Source organism: Camelus dromedarius, chromosome 4 (assembly GCF_036321535.1).
Source record: "Camelus dromedarius isolate mCamDro1 chromosome 4, mCamDro1.pat, whole genome shotgun sequence".
Taxonomy (NCBI): domain Eukaryota; kingdom Metazoa; phylum Chordata; class Mammalia; order Artiodactyla; family Camelidae; genus Camelus; species Camelus dromedarius.
The window spans coordinates 76,567,843-76,576,629 of record NC_087439.1 but is presented as its reverse complement, the minus strand read 5'-3'; the positions used below and the strand labels follow the sequence as shown (position 1 = coordinate 76,576,629).

The 8,787-nt window shown below is 33.9% G+C and overlaps 1 pseudogene; it reads right to left on the bottom strand.

The window, feature by feature from the left end:
- Nucleotides 1-6,070: 6,070 nt before the first annotated feature.
- LOC105088817 (3-ketoacyl-CoA thiolase, mitochondrial-like) lies at nucleotides 6,071-7,236 on the bottom strand (annotated as a pseudogene).
- Nucleotides 7,237-8,787: the final 1,551 nt, after the last annotated feature.

The window sequence follows — 8,787 nt, the reverse complement described above, 5'->3', positions numbered from 1 at the left end:
ATTTGGGAAAAAGTGGGAGACCAACATGAGAACCATACAACAGCTAATAGAGGTTTCCCTGGCAACCAAAATTTTCCATTCATCTTGTGGTTTCAGTGGTTTCATTATTCAAAATTCTACACTGAAAAGTAGGGTAATGGAGAGGAGAAAACTGTCAAGTGTTATCTTTGAACTAAGGAATAACCTACTTTAAAATGTCCCTCAATTAGTTACAGATACCCTTTGTCCCTATATATTTTGATTTTTATTATTATTTTATCCTGTCAGAAAATCTTTGGAGAAAGAATTTCTTAGAGTAAGTTTTTAATCTAAAATTCTCAGATTTGCTTTTTATTGCTACCAGATCTACCTTTCAGATAATTTTTAATAGATTAATATGTAAAGTTTTAACAAGTTTATATATTCTTATATAAGACAGAAATTTCCTAGGATGGTATTAATATTGTATCATGGCACAACAGATTAGACAACATAAATCTGAATAAACCTATTATACATGAAGTAAACAGCCATAGATACAAAAATAATATTACTAGGCTTCTATATATATATTATCTGAAGTATTCTTTACACTTTATTAACAGAATTTCTGAATACTTAACTCTGTGTGTATTTTATATTAATATATATAAACCAAGATTAAACTAATTTCTGTAAATGCTAAAAGAATCTCATATATTCAAATTTTAGATTTTACAACTAGTCTGAATTTCAGATTTTGAAATCCCCAAATCTTTGAAAATCAAAATGTTTTCTAACTCATGGCAAATCTGACATGAATTGATTATGATGCTGTATACACAGTCTCTATCAATCATATTTATTTTGAATATTCATATATGTCACTGCCAAAAAGTATGTGTTCAACTAGATTTCTCAATGGATATAATATATGCAATTTATTACCTTTCTGAAATACAAAAAATTTTGACTTTTGTTCCCAAAGGACAGTGGACCTGGGTAGATAAATCACTGTGAACAAATAGATACATCAAATGGACAAGTTGAAAGTAAAATAAATAGAGTAATTGTTTTAACTCACTAAATAAAATAATAATTTATGAAACCATACTGATATAAACAAATACGCAGAGTTTTTCTGACAATAGGAAGCTAGCTCATATACATATCTATATCATAATATATTGTATTATATATATAGTATGCAGTTATAATACATGTAATATATAATGTATATAGTAATATATAATAAATGTATGTATAATAAAATATATACATATATGTACATATATAATTAGAAAATCACCAATGGTTGATAATACTAGTGAGTGAAAGTTTGATGAGCATCAAAATTTTTACATAGTTTCAGAATATCTCCTTATTATTTCCTAGACTGGTCACATAGTAAAATACAGTAAATGTACAGTGAAAAAACCTGGTAGACATCACCTTAACCGTATGATGAAATTTAACATCACCAATACTGAGACAAGCCAGAATCATTTTCCTCTTGACCTCATTTTTTGAGAACAAAAGGAAAACAAATCATTCTTAGAGCATTCTGCCACAAATGTATACAGTGGACTTAATCATGGAAAAAAAATCTTATAAGATAAACACATACTGAGGAATATTCTACAAAATAACTGATCTTTACTTCTCAAAAAAATCAAATGTTGTTCTATCTCATATAATTTTGACAGAAATGATCTGCAATGAGATTTATTCCAATCAAAAAGAAATAGTTGTGAATATTATCAAACATGAAAATATACATTACTATATATAAAATAGATAAACAACAAGGACCTGATGTATAGCACAAGGAACTATATTCCATTTCTTATAATGAGCTGCAATCTGAAAAAAATCTGAAAAATTATATATATGTATTTATATGTATAACTGAATTGCTTTGCTGTACACCCGAAACTAACATTGTAAATTGACTACACTTCAATTAAAAAAAAAATTAAAAAATACATGACAAAAATAAAAAAAAATAATAAAGCAAATGAACTTTTGAAGGGAAATTATTTAATACAGGAAGTTCAAAAGTGCCTTTCATGGCCACTAATGGCTGGAAATGGTGGAAGAAAAAGAAGCAAATATGTGAACATAATGGAAGAAAAGGAGAGACAATACAGAAAAAGAACTACAGGCAATTATGGTGGAGGAACTAGAAGTCATTTAGAAATATTGAGTCACAGATATCGAGGAAACAACTAGGTGAGTTATTGCAGTAGAGTATAAAACATAACTAGTTTTAGTCAACAGAAAAAAAAGTTTAAAATAGTTACATTTAAAAAGATTTAAATGACTCTTTAGGAATCAGAATGTATTAAATGTTGAAAGGTAAAGCAACTTTAAGTACAAAATGCATGTTTTATAAGAAACAGTTCTTTGAATAGCTTGATGATTCAAAGAATCCACACTTGGGTCTCAAACACATTTTCCAGATAAGAGGCTTCATTTGTGAATGATTTTGCAATGTAACTGTCATGTTACCTTTGTTTATAAATAAACAAATAAATAAAGCATGAAAGAATGAAGGAGAAATTTTATTATGCAATGAAATATACATATATGTTATTAGTTATTACTTCTATATTTTTTGTCATTAATGTTATGAGCATCCACTAAGCCAGAACTTGAGGCTAAAACTCTTTTGTCTCCCAGAACCTTCTCATTAAATCAGTCATTTGGACAGGGTTTTTCTTCTTTTTATTCATTGCTATAAACTTTACATTCAACACATTCTTAGTTCAAAATTTTATAATTTATCTAGTGGATTAATTCCTTATTTTCTAAATTTCTGGACTCCAGCCCTGCTTGATTCTTATTAATTCATCAATTCATCATCCACATTCCTGAAAGTCTTGTTTTTTCTTAAAAAACAAAACAAAACATGTACTGATGTCCTCCCATTGCAGAAATTTATTTAGTGGCTTCTCATTGCATGTGGGATAAGATTCAAATTCATTATTGTTGCCTATAGTTTTGAAAAAAGTGCCAAAATAGTTTTTAAAAAAATTAAAATTCAGATGTTTGAAGATTTAGTTTTCTTATAAGCCTTATATTCATCCATGACCACTGAAGAGATTTATATACTATTACAAATAATAATAATGATGTTATGTTAATAATTATTATTAATATCATTATTATAGTTATTCATCTTGGTTTCAGTAGAGGATGCCATTTCTATTAAAAAAAATATAATGGGAAAAAAGCCACCAGATGGGGAACTGTGCTACTGGTAGTGGTCTGTCTTTTGATCTGAGTGTTGGTTATATACATCAGCTCAGTTTGGGAAAAGTCATCAAGAGTAAATTATGATCTTTGCAATTTTTGGTATGTATACAATACTCTAAAAATGTTAACAACTGTTTGATATTTAGGGAAAAATGTACACTAAAGAGACGGGAAAGAGGAGGGGGGAAATACGTGTGCTCATATTAATAAATAATCCCATGGAAGATCTAAATTTTCCATGTATGATTGTTAAATTAAAATTTTCTTGATGATTATCATGAGGTTCTTATATTAGCACTCAAATTACATACATAATATATAATCTTAATATAGCTATTTTCTAATCAAGAGCATAAATCTTCCAAATATTTCATTTTACATCTTTATAGGTGAATTAATTTTTCTGATTTTCTGGTCAAATCGTGTCCTTCAGTATAGAAATAGATACTGCATTTATCCATATTTATTTAGGTCTTTCCTCAGTCCTACTGCCAACCCACGTGTGTCTTATTCTTAGCTCAGTGAGCTGGCACTAGTTTTGCACCTCAGGATGTTTACTCTGGCTAATTTAGCTACTGATCTTCTAATGTCTGGTGTTTGGCAGTTAAGTCTCAGTTGGAGTTTCCAACGAACAGCAGTTAGAATTTAGTTCCTGAAACTCTTGTTTTACAGTCTTAGTACCTTCCCTTCTAGTGCATGAAGACAATTGCTCCTAGGGATACCTGAACCTGAAATGAACTGAAAATATTTTACAGATTTTCAACTTGCCAGCAGTAGAAGAAAAATTCATACCAATCCCAGCACTCTGAACAGCTGTTGCTATAAGGTGATGCTGCTAAAGAATCCCAAAATAGAACAAGGCAAATACCATCCCTGCGAGGGCTCTACTACGTTTTGGAGATATCCAGCTGGAAATTTAATTGTAATTTAAACAGAGCATACAGAAACAGCTTTCCTGCATCTATTCACCATACTTTCATTGAATTGGATAATTTAATCAATAAGTCACAATACCTCTACTGTGGTGTTATGTAGAATTCTGGGAGCAGAGAAATTTGATTTTTTGCTGCCTATTAATTCCATCTTCTTGCATTGCATTCCTCTTGGATTTACGTAATATATCCCCCATTCCAATCAACTCTTTAAACACATGCAATTTATTTTCTGTTCTTTGTGTTAGCACTCTACATCCAAAGACCACCAGGAACACACCTGGGTTTATTCTTGTTTTTAACATTAAAGGACATGCACATGGAGAAATGTGGGGCATCTTGGTAAGGTGTGTTAGAGTTCTCTGGAGAAACAGAAGCAAAAGAATACACACACACACAGAGGTATGCCCTGCCTTTTGAAAGTTTGCCTTATGCCATTTCACTTTTATGAAAGACCTACATGAGTACCTGTTTTTGCTAATCCGAAAGAAATCTGAAGAAGATTTTCACTTCTAGGGAAAAAAAATTGCTTCTTTGCTTTAGGCCATTTCAACATAACAAAAGTTTTCATAAGAACACTTTACTTTCAGAGAGAATGGGAAAGAGGGAGAGAGAAGGGAGGTATTTATTATAGGATTTGGCTCATGTAATTTTGAGGCGAAGTCCTGCAATCTGCCATCTGCAAGCTGGAGAACCAGAAAAGCCAGAGGTGTAATTCAGTTCAAGTTTAAAGATCTGAGAAACAGGGGTGGGGGTGGGGAGGTGAGTGGTTGATGACTAAAGACAGGAGAGGATGTCCCAGCTGAAGCAGAAGGAAGAACAAATTCATTCTTCCTCGGCCTTTTTATTCTACCTGAGCCCTCAGGAGGTTGGCTGATGCCCACCCACATTTGCAGGGGTCATCTGCTTTGTTCAGTTCACTAATTTAAATGCTAATCTCTTCCAGAAACACCCTCACAGACACAACCAGAAACAATGTTTCACCAGCTATCTGCGCATCCCTTAGCTTAGTCAAGTTGACACTTACACTAACCATCACGGATGGTAATGAAAACAGCGTATTACACAATTTAGGCTTTGGTTGAGTTTGGAGGAGGGTTTAAGGAAGTGGAACTTGGCACTGGATTGTCTACTGTCAGCAGCTGGGAGCAATTCTATGCTAGAATATCTCAAAACATCTTATCTATGGGGAGTATGCACTAGAGTGAGGCTAATCCTGTAATTATTTAAGAAACAGCAGTTGCTCATAATAACCAGGGAAGGGTTATATTTGTGATGCTGTGGGCACTGCCTCATCAATGCTCAGGCCTGATTACAGAATGGTCTTGTTTTGTCTTTATCCATAACAATCACAGAATGGTCTTATCTGATTTTGAGGTTCTGTGAAAAAGTTTATGTTCAATGGGAGACTCGAAAACCTAGCTGTAACTGCCAAGTCAGCTTGGAGCAACACCAAAGCATGTGGCTAAAAGTATCAGGCCACGTCCTGTATATCAGGGGCTAGCCCCTTCGGAATTGTTTCTATTAAAGAATGTTAATAGAATGTCATGTAGTAAAGTATAAAGTGTAAAAAGAAAATCATAAGCAATTTTGAGTATTCCTCATAGAGGTATTTTTTCATGGGTTCATTCCTCTATTTATTTATTTTGGGAAGTTAAGGCAGCATTTATTCAATTTCCTTGCAATCATATGATCTAAAGCATATGTGGTAGTTATATGGCCAGGACATGGTTTCTTTTAAGGGCCTTCTATAATTAGATTTCAGTTCAGAAATGCATCATATTTGGTGCAAATTTGAGAGAACTTACTTCTGACCTGAGCTCTTATGCATGATAAATACATCTTTACTTCATCAACACTTGATCACCTTCAATCACTGTTTCAGTGGCAGGGCATAGCCAGTTTTAGCTGCTGCTCTGAAAGTCACTTGTTTTAATGTGGTCTGGCTACGTAAAGTAACTGTGGGTCGTGGTGGTCTCCTTGCTCTCCTCAGGCTGTGCTCTGAGTGATCAGTGTGATACTCTGGCCAGCTCCAGTGCAAGCTGATGCAACTGTATATTTTCCACCTCCACATCTTAATTCACGAACCAGGGGTGCAATAATTCTTGATCCAGTTCCTCCCAGTGGCTGATCCCAAATAATGCCTCGTCCTTGTACGTTGGTTCTACTTGGGTCGAGATCCAAGCTCTTCTCAGCTGCTAAGTTCCAGGGGCCAAAATCTTCATTCACCTCTACCAAATCCATGTCTTCAAGACTCAATCTTGTTTTCTTTAGTGCCTCATTGGTAGCAGGGACAAGACCAATATTATCTACAATAGATAGATCACATCTAGATACAAAATAGCCCACGATTTTTGCCAGTGTGAAGTTATGCCTTTAACAGCATCTTCACTAGCTATGAAAGCATCAGATACGCTTGGTACATTCCTTGCAATGTCGGCCCTTCTTCCTTGAAAACTGGAGGAAGTTTATTTAGCTGCTCCAGGCTTGTTTGGGACCAAGCCTGCTCATTACTTGCATTGCTTGTTTCCCTTCTTCATCTTTACCTGAATTTGTACCATCTCATTATTAAAGTGACCAGCATCATTAGCAGCTTTCCATCTCTGCTGTGACAACAGGATGGATTTGTTACATTTTTTTCTGCTTATTTTATGTTTTGCAGCAAAATTCTCTGCAGTAATTCCCATGGGGGAGTTGGACATGCTGATCTATTCATGCTGCTCACAAACCTTCCAAACTTGGTTCTAAATGCTCGTTTCTGAACAGCAGGGAGCCATGGTTTTGGCTCCTCCACACAAGACAACTTCAGCATCTTTAACACACATTTTCTAACATCCATTCACAATGGAATGGAAACCAGAGCCACAGAGCCAATTAACAGTGAGAGCTGAGGTCTCTTTTGGGATTCCCACAGCAAACTGGCATGCCTTGCCAAATATGCAGCACCCGAAGAACTATTTGCCAGTTTAGTATACAGGATACAACTCAGGAACAGACAGATAAAAGAGATGCACAGGGCAAGGTATGGGGAGGAAGGGTGTGCAGCTTCCATGTCCTCTGGGCATGCCACCTGTCCCAGCGCTTTCATTTGCTCACCAGCCTGAAGCTCTGATTTGTTGATTCTTCATTTATAACAGAAAGACTTGCAAAACAATGGAATTCATGTTTAATAGTAGAATTCTTGTTAATCAAATTCTGGAGAGGATAGTATCATTTGATGCAACGGGCAATTATAGGTAGAAGTTTTAATCTGCCTCTAAAATCTTGGCAAATATAAGGTTAGTCTCCTGTCCTCTTAGTATTTGCACTTAGGATTTTCTTTATATTCAGTTTCTAAACTAGAGGATTCTAAATTAGAGGAATTGAAGACACATGTTTAAAGTATTCTATCATCAAAATATAATTTTCAGTGCCATCACTACATTATAGTAAAAGAAGTTCTATGTTTTATGTTGAATTCATAATACTTCTATGGTATATAGTAAGAACCATCTTATCTTACTTCACTGGAACAATTATCTGTAAGTTAACTGAGAAAGTAGGTTAAAGTAGGAACCATAAACAAATAAAAATGTACATATACCTTAAACATTTTATTTCAAGTTAAAACATATGCAGGTACTTTATGATGTAAGGACAAAAGCCTTTTCTCTCAGACTTAGTTTGAGATTGATTTGTGTTCCACCTTTTACATAAAAGACATCCTAAGGCCTCCTCCACAATATCTAGCAATGGTTTCATTGGGTAAAGTAAGAAGTGCAGAAGGTGTGGAGCAGAAGAGAGACATGCCAGCCACAGTTATTCAGTCGGGGAATTGGAAGCTTCAGTTAATTTCAAAGATTATTCACATGAAGACATATTAAGAAAGCTTCTCTATGTTCTATAAATGAAGATACAATCCCCTTAATTAATAAGTCCCCTTTTATATAGTATCTGCTAAGTCATAATTATTTTTAAGTATTCTATAGCCTTATGCCATAACCTTAATGCTTATTCATTAGATAGGAGGGGTTTGTTTTGTTTCTGTTGTTGTTTGTTTCTTTTTACCTATATATCCTTATATATATATATCCTTTTCTTACTTAAGATACTACTACAAAGTAGGAAGTTTGGGAAATTAAAAATAAAAAGCAGAATTCTCAACAGGAGTTTCACTTAGTTGGCTAGAATATGTTTATAACTAATCTTTTAAAATACATACTTGTAGAAATAAAATTTGTAGACAATAATGTTTATTTTATATATATGTGTGTGTGTGTGTGTGTATTTATATATTTCTGCCACAAATCCAAATGATACATTGACATTGATCCTACTTGTTAGCCATGCTGTCAGTCAAAACAGATATCACTGCTCTCTAATGGCATTTGGCAGAAGTAAATGGAGATTAGGGGATAGAGAGATCAGTTCAGGCCTCCAAACAAATCTGTGCAGCTTTCAAGTCCAACCAATCAGTGACACCTGCATGTGGTAATCATTCTCCTTGGTTACCAGTGCTGGCAGAAACTAGAGGCCTGTTTTTCAAGCTAGAGCAAAATTAACTAAATATAAATGTGAAAATCCTCTTCATTGTAAAATGTTCATCTTCTTTTAAGGAAAAAAGAAGAAGAAACAGAGCTGTTTTATTCATATTTTCAAT